The following is a 12534-nucleotide window of genomic DNA, read 5'->3' on the forward strand; positions in this document are numbered from 1 at the left end:
TAATGGGCAATGTTTCTCAGGGCTGCTTCAAGCGGGATTAGGGGCAGCGTGGGAACCTACAGCAGGAGAGATTAAGCTGAAGGAAGATTCTGTGGTAAGGAGTGATATTGTGGGGTTGTTAGAAGGAGCATTTGTCATATAGAATGATTGGTGATGGCCTGGATACAGTTTGGATGAATTGAGAAACTAAACAGAAGACATAAGGTCCGAATACGAGAAGGAGAAAAACAGATTAAAGGACTAAGAATTGGGAGGACCCAGGACATCCAATTAGAGAGTGCCCAAGGGGGTTCAGCATAATTACTTGCTTGGTAAGCAAGTTTAGGCTCTATCCTTGAGTTTTTTTTCATGTTGTCATATACTAGGCCAGATTGGTTTAGGTAAAAACAACACTTTTCATTTAAAAATATAGAGTGCTTTTTTTTTTTTTTTTTTTTTTTTTTTTTTTTTTTTTTTTAGCAGTGAGTAAGTTGAGGTTTCAGCAATTTTGGAGGAAAGAGAAATACAAAGCCAGCAATCGTTTGTTAAAGAAGTATTAGAAACCGCTAGGAAAGAGTGAGTGAGATTGATAATGTGGAGATAGCTGGGGAGAGGTAGAGGGTGGCATAAGAACGGGAACAAGAATAAGAGTGAGTATAAAAGTAAAGAATAGGACTTCATCAGGGTGAAAGTACTGGAGTTTACCCTGTCAGCGAACATCATCTATCCACTCTAAGAGGGAGTTAAGAGTGGCAGTTTGGGGATAGCCCCAGGAGATATCAGCTGTGATGGCTTGGAGAAACAGTGTAAACCGGCAATATAAACAAGAGCAGGACATTTATGAGTACAGAACAGTGATTAAGAGTATGACTAGACAGAAGATAGTAGGGATGACAAGTTTTGGGGTGCAGTCCAAGTTGGGCTGGTGTCTCGAATGAGACTGGGGCCTAATAAAAAGGAGCGTCCATACAGGAGCTCAAATGGGCTGTACCCTGTAGCATCCCGAGGACAGGCTCGAATTCTTAGAAGGGCAAGTGGTAAAAGTATTGTCCAGTCTTTTTTAAGTTGGAGGCTAAACTTGGTGAGGTGTGTTTTTAAAAGACCATTAGTCCGTTTTACCTTTCCTGAAGATTGAGGACGGTAAAGGGTCTGAAGGTTCCACTGAATACCAAGAGCCTGAGAAACTGCTTGGGTGATTTGATTAGTAAAGGCCTGTCTGTTATTGGACTCTATAGAGATGGGAAGGCCAAAGCGAGGAATTATGTCGGACAGAAGGGAAGAAATGACCATGGTGGCCTTCTCAGACCCTGTGGGAAAGGCCTCTACCCATCCAGTGAAATGTCTACCCAGACCAAGAGGTATTTTAGTTTCCTGACTCGGGGCATATGAGTAAAATTAATTTGCCAGTCCTGGACAGGGGCAAATCCCTAGGCTTGATGTGTAGGGAAGTGGGGGGGCCTGAACAATCCCTGAGGAAGAGTAGAATAGCAGATGGGACACTGAGAAGTGATTTCCTTGAGGAGAGATTTCCATGATGGAAAGGAAATGAGAGGTTCTAAGAGATGGGCTAGCGGCTTGTAACGTACATGGAAGAGGCTACGAAATGATGACAGAATAGAATGGGCCTGTGAGGCTGGAAGGAGATATTTTCCTTGGTCTAAGAACCATTTCCCTTGTGTGGGAAGAGATTGATAGGTGGAAATTTCAGTGGGGGAGTAGGTGGGAGTGACCGATGAGAAGGAGAAAAACCGGTTGTGAGGGACAGAAGTTGGAACACTAGCTGCTCCTTTAGTTACCTTATCAGCATAAGCGTTGCCCTGAACAATGCCATCTGACCCCTTTTGATGGCCTTGCAGTGAATGACTCCAGCTTCCTTTGGAAGTAAACCAGCCTTGAGAAGAGTTTTTATTAAAGAGGCCTTAATGATGGAGGACCCTTGCGTAGTGAGGAAACCTCTTTTTGCCTATATAACAGCATGGTGGTGTAGGATATGGAAGGCATATTTAGAGTCAGTATAAATATTGATGCGTAGTCCTTTTGCAAGAGTGAGGGCTTGAGTTAAGGCAATGAGTTCGGCTTGCTGACAGATAGTGGAGGGGGGCAGAAAGTATATGCGTCAGGTGTGAGGAAGAAAACAGATTTTGCAAGTTAAGAGAACTGTAGAGAGTGAGTTGAGCATAGTTTGTGATTTTGAGGGCCTCTAAAAGTATTAGGGCGGTGGCAGCCGCCACACAGAGACATGATGGCCAGCCTAAAACAGTAAGGTCAAGTTGTTTGGACAAAAGGGCTACAGGGCATGGTCTGGCTCTTGTGTAAGAATTTTGACTGCACAGCCCTGCACTTCGGCTGTGTGTAATCAAAAAAGGGTTGGGATGAGTTAGGGAGAGCTAGTGTGGGAGCAGCTTTTAGGGCTATTTTTTAAGGAATGGAAAGGGGACTGGGGAAAGGATTTAGGATTTATGGGGTCAGCTAGGTTTTGTGTGTGTGTGTGTGTGTGTGTGTGAGTTTATATAATGGTTTTGTAAGGATGGCAAAACCAGGTATCCAAAGGTGAAATTATCCAACCGTGCCCAGGAGGGAAAGGAGTTGTTGTTTTGTAGAAGGGGTTGGAGTTTGAGAGATCAGTCAGACACGATTGGCAGGGAGACCACATGTTTTCATGAAGAATTATGCCGAGATAGGTAATGGACGAGGAAGAAATTTGGGCTTGACTGAAGTAATAGAGGCTGTCTGTGAAGCCTTGTGGCAGTACAGCTCAGGTAATTTGCTGAGGCTGATGGGTGTCAGGGTCAGTCCAAGTGAAAGCGAAGATAGGCTGGGATGAAGGGTGCAAAGGAATAGTAAAGAAAGCATGTTTGAGATCCAGAACAGAATAATGGGTTGTAGAGGGGTTGTGGAGGGAGGTATTGAGGATAGGAGAGCATATGGGTTTGGCACCACGGGGTGGATAGGCAAAACAATTTGGTTGATAAGGCACAGATCCTGAACTAACTTGTAAGACTTGTCTGGTTTTTGGACAGGTAAAATGGGAGAATTGTAAGGAGAGTTTATAGGCTTTAAAAGGCCATGCTATAACAGGCGAGTGATAACAGGCTTTAATGCTTTTAAAGTGTGCTGTGGGATGGGATATTGTTGCTGAGTGGGGTAAGGGTGATTGGGTTTTAATGAGATGGTAAGGGGTGCATGATCGGTCACCAAGGAGGGAATAGAGGTTTCCCATACCTGTGGATTAAGGTGGGGAGATACAAGGGGAGGATGCGAAGGAGGCTTTGAACTGGGGAAAAGGGTGGCAATGAGGTGTGGCTGTAGCCTAGGAATAGTCAGGGAAGCAGAGGATTGATCTCCCAAGGGAGGTCCCCTGATCCGGGTCACAGCACCAAATGTAATGCACATCCGTGTGAAGAGACCACCAAACAGGCTTTGTGTAAGCAATAAAGCTTTTTAATCACCTGGGTGCAGGCAGGCTTCTGCACCAAATGTCACGCGCGTCCATGTGAAGAAACCACCAAACAGGCTATGTGTGAGCAATAACGCTGTTTATTTCACCAGGGTACAGGCGGGCCGAGTCCAAAAACAGAGTCAGAGAAGGGAGATAGGGGTGGGGCCGTTTTATAGGATTTGGGTGGGTAGTGGAAAATTACAGTCAAAGGGGCTTGTTCTCTTGTGGGCAGGGGGGGAGGTCACAAGGTGCTCAGTGGGGGAGCTTCTGAGCCAAGAGAAGGAATTTCACAAGGTTAATCACTCAGTTAAGGTGGGGCAGAAACAAATCACAATGGTGGAATGTCATCAGTTTAGGCAGGAACCGGCCATTTTCACTTCTTTTGTGATTCTTCATTTGCTTCAGGCCATCTGGATGTATATGTGCAGGTCACAGGGGATTATGATGGCTTAGCTTGGGCTCAGAGGCCTGACAATAAGCATGTAGTTAAGGCTGTAGTTCTATTAAAGCCATATTTGGTGTACTTAGCAATTCATAAAAAAGGTCTTCAATAAATTTGAACACACATACTCAGTGAAAAAAGATACTATTGTAAAAATGGCTATAAAAATATGGTTAATGTTGGGTTAATATTGGATTCTGATATATTTCATGCCTGTGATCTCATTTTGTTTCTAGTTTTACTGAATATAACCAACCTTGGACACACAAAGATGTTGTTTTTATTTCTGAAATTACTCAGCTATAGTAAAGTATCAAGAATAGATATTTATATTTAAGAAGACTCATCCATCCCAGACTCTGAACTCACTAATTAGCCGGTCAGAAAGAAAGATCACTAAGGAACGATGTACAGTGCAATCAAAGTGATATGCTTTACTTTCTGAATAACAGCAGAGCAAGAGGTTCCATAAGAATCCTGGCAAAGCGATCTTTCCACTTTCAATGTTGATCACTTAGATCTTGTGAAATTCGTGGTGATTTTTAGTATAAATGACTAGGAAAGCTATTATTTGTGCATGAGAAACCTAACTTAATTATATTCATAACTCAACAATTTGCTTAGTGCGTTTTTGTGCATTGGGAGATTATGTTTCAGAAAATCAAACCAAAACAAAACCAGTCGTTGAAATTTTATTGACTCAGTACAAATCTTTCTTCATCCTTTATTAAAAGTGTTATTCTTGCAGTATATACCAAGGGATCAGCCGCCCTCTACTATTTAATCATTAGTTTGAAGTCCCTATTGTTGTTCCTGGCGTGTATTGCTATATGCTGGGAAATTCTTAAGATGCCGTTGGTGCAGAGGTTAAGATGTGAGCCATGCGCTCTGGACTGAGGCAGAGCCTGATGCAAATCTCAGCTCTGCAATTTGCTGGCTGTGTGAGCTTTGGTAAGTTAATCACTGTGAACTGCAGTTTACTTCATGATATCATTCAGATAATAACAGCTCTGATATAATAGCATTATTATAAACATTAAGTAAGATAACATCTATCGAATTACCACTTAACACAGTGCCTGGTGTATAGTTTAAAATGCTTAATAAATGTTACCTGTGAATAGTTCCTAAAGTAAAAATTGGAGGCAAACAAAGAGAATAATCACAAGCTGAAACTTATCACTTTCGAAGCTATGATCTGTGACCCTTAACTAAAACTGTCAGCTATTTAATATTAAACCAATTAATATGAATATCATATCTCATGCTGTCTCTAGACTTTAGAAGATAGTCTTTTATTATTGCTATAAAAATCTGTTGGAAATAATTTCTTAAGATCATAAACAGAGTGCATTACATTTTCATTATATTATAAGCAAAATTTCATCCCCACAAAATAAAATACCTATTTAACTCAAATAAGATATACTTCCTTTTGGCTAAACAAGTATATTGCATTTTATAAGTAAAATATTTGGACTTGTCTGGCTTGTATCTGTCTTAAATCTTTTAGTAGATGTGGAAAACATGTTTATTTTTGCAGTGTTCAATAATTGTCTGCTAGGTTTTGTCAATGAATGCAAGCTCTAATTCAACATCTGCTGAAAATTAGGCTTAAGTTATGATTGAGAATAAGGAAAATTATGAGCAAGTTGCCAATCATATCTTGAAAAATGTTTACTTCTAAACATTTTGTTCTAAGTTGCATATTTCATTTAAACATGTCAATACTAATATTCTTTAATATTGGTCTAATCGTTTAAAGGACTTTAGTTATTTTGTGTAAGAAACACACAATTAATCAATGCATTTTCATTAACCACACCTGTGGGAGGCCTCCTTATTTGGATTTAAACCAGGAGACCACTATTGACAGTTATCCCAAACAAAGACATAATATTAAACTAGGAGCCACAAATATGTGTAGTGAGGAAAACTCAGAATGGTTTGCCAGTGTTCTTATTACATTATTTCAAACTAAGGAATTTGATTTTGTAAATTAAAGTATGCCAAACATCCTCAGAATCTAAGTGTTGCACTGACCAATATGGTAAGGCACTAGCCCCAAGTGACTATATGCTAAATTTAATTAAAATTAAATGAAATTTAAATTTAATACTTCAGTCCCACTGCTACACTTAAAGAACTTAATCCCAAATAGCTAGAAAGTGCCTATATAGTTCCTGTCCATCACAGCAGGGTATTTCATCAGACAACACTAGTCTAGCGTTTCCGTTTTCTATAGTAATGAAAACTAAAGTGAAAAAGAACTACTGAAATAACATGAATAGTAAATAGTCATTTTTTTCTTTCCATTCCTGTATTTTTCTCTGCCCACTTGTTTCTTATATTAATACAGAATCATCCAATAAGATTTCAGCCTAAAAATGGAAAAAAATAATTTATTTTAATAATTCAGAAAAACAATCAAGAGTTAATCTTATGTTTTCTGAGGTATTTACAGAATAATACAGAAAAAAACACCTGAGTGTTAGATGAATATTAACTTATATATAGAAATCTAAAAGATCTATTTATCAGTAGGGAATTAGGCAAAACTAGCAGACAAAATTCATTTCAATTTGTAGTACCACACATTTGAGAGAATCCTCCATTCTTTTCTCATATTTTCAAAGAATGATACATTTCAGGGTTATTTCTCCACACCTACCTTTCTTAGAAAAAGGGCTAATTCGAGGCTTTCTTTTTTTTTTTTTTTTTCATTTTTGTTTTTTGAGATGGAGTCTTGCTCTGTCAGCCAGGCTGGAGTGCAGTGGTGCAATCTCGGCTCACTGCAACCTCCGCCTCCTGGGTTCAAGCAATTCTCCTGCTTTAGCTTCCTGAGTAGCTGGGATTACAGGCACCTGCCACCACACCCGGCTAATTTTTGTACTTTTAGTAGAGGCGGGGTTTCACCGCGTTGGCCAGGCTGGTCTTAAGCTCTGGACTTCAAGTGATCCGCCCGCCTTGGCCTCCCAAAGGGTTGGGATTACAGGCATGAGCCACCACGCCCAGCACTTTGAGACTCTTGCTACTTAGTATGTCATTTTGCTAGTAGACAGGATCACTGGGCCCAAAAGCAGGTCTCTACGTGTACTTGCTGAGACCAGCCTGTGCTCAGATATAGCAGGCTCCTTCGGCCTGCTCTTTCGCTCTGTGTCCAGGTACACTGTGCTCTCACTATGCAATTTTCTCTCCAGGACAGAGCTTTCTCTGAAACAGATACTACTTTCTGTTTCAGGTTTAGATTGTCTTGTAGGAATGACTTGACTACAATTCAAACAATAAGGACCTCACTTCAGTCCCAGATCTAAGCACAGTCTGTAAAGAAGCTTTTACCTGAGAGTCCTACATTGCTCGACTATTTTTAAAAAATGGTTCCCATAGGACTGTTAGTTCTCTATTATTTGTTCCATTAGCCTGAACCTGGGGGCTAATACGATTTTTTTAATAAATGGAAAGCACAATGTACAACAGTGTTTCTTAAGCTTTTTTGGTTATCCCCTCCGCCCTGCTTGCCAAGGAGCCTTTTTAGACATTTTTTCCCTAATCCCCCACTATGAAATTATAATACTCCAGATATGCTGCGTCTGTAATTACTGTATGTATGTCTGTGCTTAATATTGTACATTAAAAAGATAAGGACTTTCCATCTTCCAATAATGAAGTTTTATCCCCTTGGGGGCGATATTGCCCTCTTTGATAATGTTTGACATACAGGAATTGAAACATCAGAAATAGATACTACTTTCAATACTGCAGAACACTGTCAAGTATATTTCAAAGCATTTAGCTTGCTAGAGTGTGGAAATTAAGAAAATTTTTTTTCTTCCTGCATGCATCATAATTTGTATACATCAATAGCGATGTAAGTAAGGAAATAACTTATTTGGGCTTTCTGAAAAGTCATAGTATCTGAAATCACCTGGCCCTTAACCTTAAAGATCTTCTGTCATTCTACTCCAGCATTTTTCACTGTAATTGCTTACAGGCAGGGAAGGATTGTGGAAGAATGAGAGACAAGGACATGGAGAAAGAACAGAGAAATGGCTGTAGATACCTAAATGATGGCATATGGTACATTTTTAACTTTCCAATAACCATTAATTCAAACCCTTTAGCCAATAGCTTGCTCATGTTTCTTTTGAAGCCCCCTAAAACAATAGTTGACACCCGGAGAACATCTCTTACTCCCCAACTTCAATTCTGAAAACAAAATAATATTCAAATGTTAAGCACTGAATTCAACAAGAGAAAGCCAGTCATAGATTAAGGTAATAATTGCTAAGATTTACACTAACCTGTTTTTTCACTTAGCCAAAAATTTCCTCCATATTAGTTGATAAATCAACAAATCTTTACAATTAAAATAAAAGGTGATTCATTGATATTTTCTTCTATTATGCTTTACAAAACTAATAGAAGAAATATGGATTTTCAAAGAGTTAACATATTACTCTTAAAATGTATTCAATTAAAGTTAACGCAGGCAAAAATACACTCTCTAATGTATTCTATCATGCATTCCCTCATTCAGTGAATACTCCCTGTGGGCCTACTATGTGCCAGGCATTATGCGCCAGAGGAAACCATATCTTCTTAAGAAGTCAGTGCTTAGCCGGGCGCGGTGGCTCACGCTTGTAATCCCAGCACTTTGGGAGGCCGAGGCGGGCGGATCACAAGGTCAGGAGATCGAGACCACGGTGAAACCCCGTCTCTACTAAAAATACAAAAAATTAGCCGGGTGTGTTGGCGGGCGCCTGTAGTCCCAGCTACTCGGGAGGCTGAGGCAGGAGAATGGCGTGAACCCGGGAGGCGGAGCTTGCAGTGAGCCGAGATTGCGCCACTGCACTCCAGCCTGGGCGACAGAGCGAGACTCCGTCTCAAAAAAAAAAAAAAAAAAAAAAAGAAGTCAGTGCTAAGTGATTGTTCTTGTTCATATTTGGATCCCTTCCCTTTTCAGGTGAGTTTCTTACAAGAAAAGGGCTTAGTGTCTTTTCCCTTTGTTAAGTTTCTTAATGAAATTAGGCTTAGGAAGACTGAGTTCCCTATTCCCTCCTTTCTCTTCCTAAATCTTTACTGTATGTTGAGAATAAATATTAAAAACTTTCTGACTGTACTTATCACATTCCAAGGCATTTCAGTGAGGAGCAGAAACAAGCTTTTCATTAAATCAACTCCAGTCATGTAAGGTTTTGGTGCTCTCCTTTTCACCCTTTTTTTTTTTTTTCACATAGAAACTTAATCTTGGAGGGGGCTAAGTGAATACAACTTAGATAAAATTACTACTTCCACAAACAACTCAAGAATACTTAGTTCTTCTCCCTCTTCATTAGCTTCTATCTTTATATTTCTTATCAAATATAAAATTTATATAGAATTTATACCATAAATTCTCTCAAATGATGCACTTAAAATAATTTCATGATTAAAAAACTAATATTATCTACCTATGCTAATCTGAAATATTAGCCTACAATTGTTACTTATTCACTTTGGGGAAAGAAGAAAAAAGTTGTAAGTAGTTACACTCCACTTATTAAAAATCCTTTATTGTCTAGTGTCTAAAATATTTCAATGTCTAGGAAGAAAAAAATCCTCATTGTGAGGTTAATAATGTATTCAAAGCATAGAAATTTTCTATTAGTTAGTGAATTTAAAAAGCATATACAGAAAGAACACAAGTGGTAACAGAAAAGTGAGGATGATCTAACCCTACCTCACAGCCTAAAAAAAGAATGCTATGACTTGTTTCTGTGAGGTCCTCAAGCGGCAAGGAGAGAGTTCCTCCATGGGGAGCTAACACCTGACATTTTGCACAGAAAGGTGTCTCCTAGAATTACCTCACACTCTTCATAGATATAGAGATTACTGCCACCTTCAGTGAGTTTGAGGGGCCTATACATAGGATCAGGTGAGGTCTGAATAAGCAATGATATGTGTCTGATCTTCTGATCCAGAATGAAATGAAAACATAATAGTTAACACAGAATGTGCTTTTAAAATGCAGAGATGTAATCCTTATATTACTTTTGTATGTCTCTCATTTTTACCTTTATTTACTGCAAATGATATGTTAGGTAGCATCCTGCCCTATTAAGTACGCAGATACGGAGAACATTCAGTAAGATAGCTTGTCATTATTTATTTAGGCAGAACATACAGTACTTGAAATCTGTGGGTTGCCATGAGGTCCCCATGACAACTCTTCTATGGATAAGAATGCTTGACTAGGCTGGTAGACTTGCTGTTACCATCACCAGCCATAGCATCATTTGAGGATACAGTACTCTCCCCTCATCTGTGGTTTCACTTTTCATGGTTTCAGTTACCTTCAGTCAACCACGGTCTGAAAATAGGTGAAGTAAAATCAGACATTTTGAGAGAGAGAAAGAAGACATTCACATAACTTACTACAAAATATTGTTATAATTGTCCTATTATTAGATGTTGTTAATCTCTTACTGTGCCTGTCTCCTAAATTAAACTTTATCATAGGTATGTAAGTATAGGAAAAATCATGGTATATATAGGGTTCGCTACTATTTGTGATTTCAGGCATCCACTAGGGGTCTTGAAACATATCCCCCAAGGCTCAGGGGGAATTACTGTATCATCATCTTAACTTCAAAAGTTAACTTGTAAATGAATTTTGTATATTCTCTTACTGATCTGGAAACCTAAGGTCAAGCAAAAGTGATGTTTATTTGCTTCAATACATTTCCACTGAAAGAGGAAAGGAACTAGAGACAGATTTTAAGCTTTCAGTTTTGTTTTTGGTTTTCCTATTTTTGCTTCCATCAAGTTGAACTCTGCTATGGATTTTTGTAACTCAAAATTGATGAGCTCTAGCACTTTGTAGCGTAGTTATTTACATATTTAGTCTTAGGAACCTGGAACCATAATCTCTAGGGATTTATTTATATTTTTAAAAAATGGATTAAAGGCCTACATAAAAACTGATAGAGCTGCTTGAGTTTTGTTTCTCCCTCTATAATAACTAGATATTGTATCCTTTTTCACATATTAAACACCGGAAACATTTTAAAAAAGGTAAACCTCCAAAATTGCTTTTTGAAGGTTCCTCAGAAAACTCCTTATTAATTTATATCTGGCCAAAAAAAATCTTTTTTTTTTTTTTTGTAGATTTCTGGACATAACTTCAGCTATTGCATAACTACCTTTTTTTTTTTCAGAAGTGACAAGTGTTGAATATATACTTCTAGATATAAAGCTGAAGGACTGATTTGGTGTTAAAGAAATACGTGAATATGAGTCAAGTTAGGAAGGAATTGAATACCAGAGGAGAGGGAAGAAGTAGTGGGAAAATGTCTTTGGTGGTTGTCAACCCATTTGAAACATTTAAATTCAGAGTGCTATCCCTAGAAAATTGGAAAGTAGGTTAATTCTTTAACCACCATTATTCCCTCCCCATCTCTGAACATAAAGTAAAAGTAATATACAATCCTTATTGTTCTTCTATTTTGTTTTGTTTTGAAACACAAAATAAAATGAAATAGAATGAGCTTGAGCAACTGGAAAGATGGAGTTGTCATAAACTGAGGGAGGAGAAATGTCCAGTGGCACAAGTTTGGCGTGAATTTAGAATTCATTTTGGACATGTTGACATAACTATTAGTCATTTAAATAAAGATGTCAGGGAGTTTGTGCATTTCTGAGTCCGAGTGTCTGGAAGAGAGATGTGTACATAAAAAATATAAATGGACCAAGCATGAACTCTGTGACCCTCCTACCTTAAGAGACAGGGAAAAGAGAATCAATTAGAAAAAGGGACTGAGAAGTAGAGCCACCGCTAGTGTTTTGTTCTAGGTAAATGGCATTTCTTGGAATTGTGCACTAGGTGGCCCATCTGAGAGTGAGCCGTGAACTAGGAGGAGAAAAAAGTAAGAGTTTGATGTCCTGGATGCCAAGTGGGAAACATTTAAGGAGTAGAAAATTTTTATCAATCACGCAAAAAACGTTAAGTACGATGAAGACTGACTAGGAGGAGAAAAAAGTAAGAGTTTGATGTCCTGGACGCCAAGTGGGAAACATTTACGGAGTAGAAAATTTTTATCAATCATGCAAAAAACGTTAAGTATGATGAAGACTGAGATCAGACCATCATAGTTTGCATCGTAAAAGCCACTGATGACTTTGCAAAGGGCAGTTTCCACTAATGGAGGGGGAAGCCTGATTAGAATAAGCTACAGAGGAAATGAGAGAAGAATAATTTGGAGTCTGAGATTAATAATAATTTTGCAAAAGAAAGCAGAACAGCTCAGTAGCTGGTGAAATGGGCCAAGGCAGGGATAAAAAAAAATAAGATGAGAGAGATAATAGCAATTTTACAAAATGGAAAAAATGATATGGGGGGAGAAAGAATTGCTAGTTATCTCTCTCAGTAAGCAAAGACAGTACACAAATGAAGTGATCAGCTTTAAGTAAAAGCACTCTGTAAAGAAGGCAGTCAGAGGATATTGAGGAAAAAAGCAGGTTGGTAGGTGAACATGGTGATGGAAATCTGAATGTGTGTGAGGTATCACAGGTTGGATTCACTGGAAGCAAATACTGAGATGGAATTTGGAATACTGAATATATGTTAGGGATCAACACCTAGGGAAGGGAGAGAGAGGAAACAATTGGATGGAGGAGAAATTCAAACTACAGTACA

The 12534-nt window shown here is 38.6% G+C and overlaps 1 protein-coding gene across 3 annotated transcripts in view; it reads right to left on the minus strand.

The window, feature by feature from the left end:
- Window positions 1-9990: 9990 nt before the first annotated feature.
- The window catches only part of NAF1 (nuclear assembly factor 1 ribonucleoprotein), a 57530-nt gene continuing 54986 nt past the window's right edge, over window positions 9991-12534 (minus strand). For all 3 annotated transcript variants that reach the window (XR_010120592.1, XR_010120593.1, XR_010120591.1), the window contains one exon: window positions 9991-10209. The gene's annotated coding sequence lies outside the window, so the exon portion shown is untranslated. The remainder of the gene's footprint in view (window positions 10210-12534) is intronic.

This window comes from Symphalangus syndactylus, chromosome 4, assembly GCF_028878055.3.
Source record: "Symphalangus syndactylus isolate Jambi chromosome 4, NHGRI_mSymSyn1-v2.1_pri, whole genome shotgun sequence".
NCBI lineage: Eukaryota > Metazoa > Chordata > Mammalia > Primates > Hylobatidae > Symphalangus > Symphalangus syndactylus.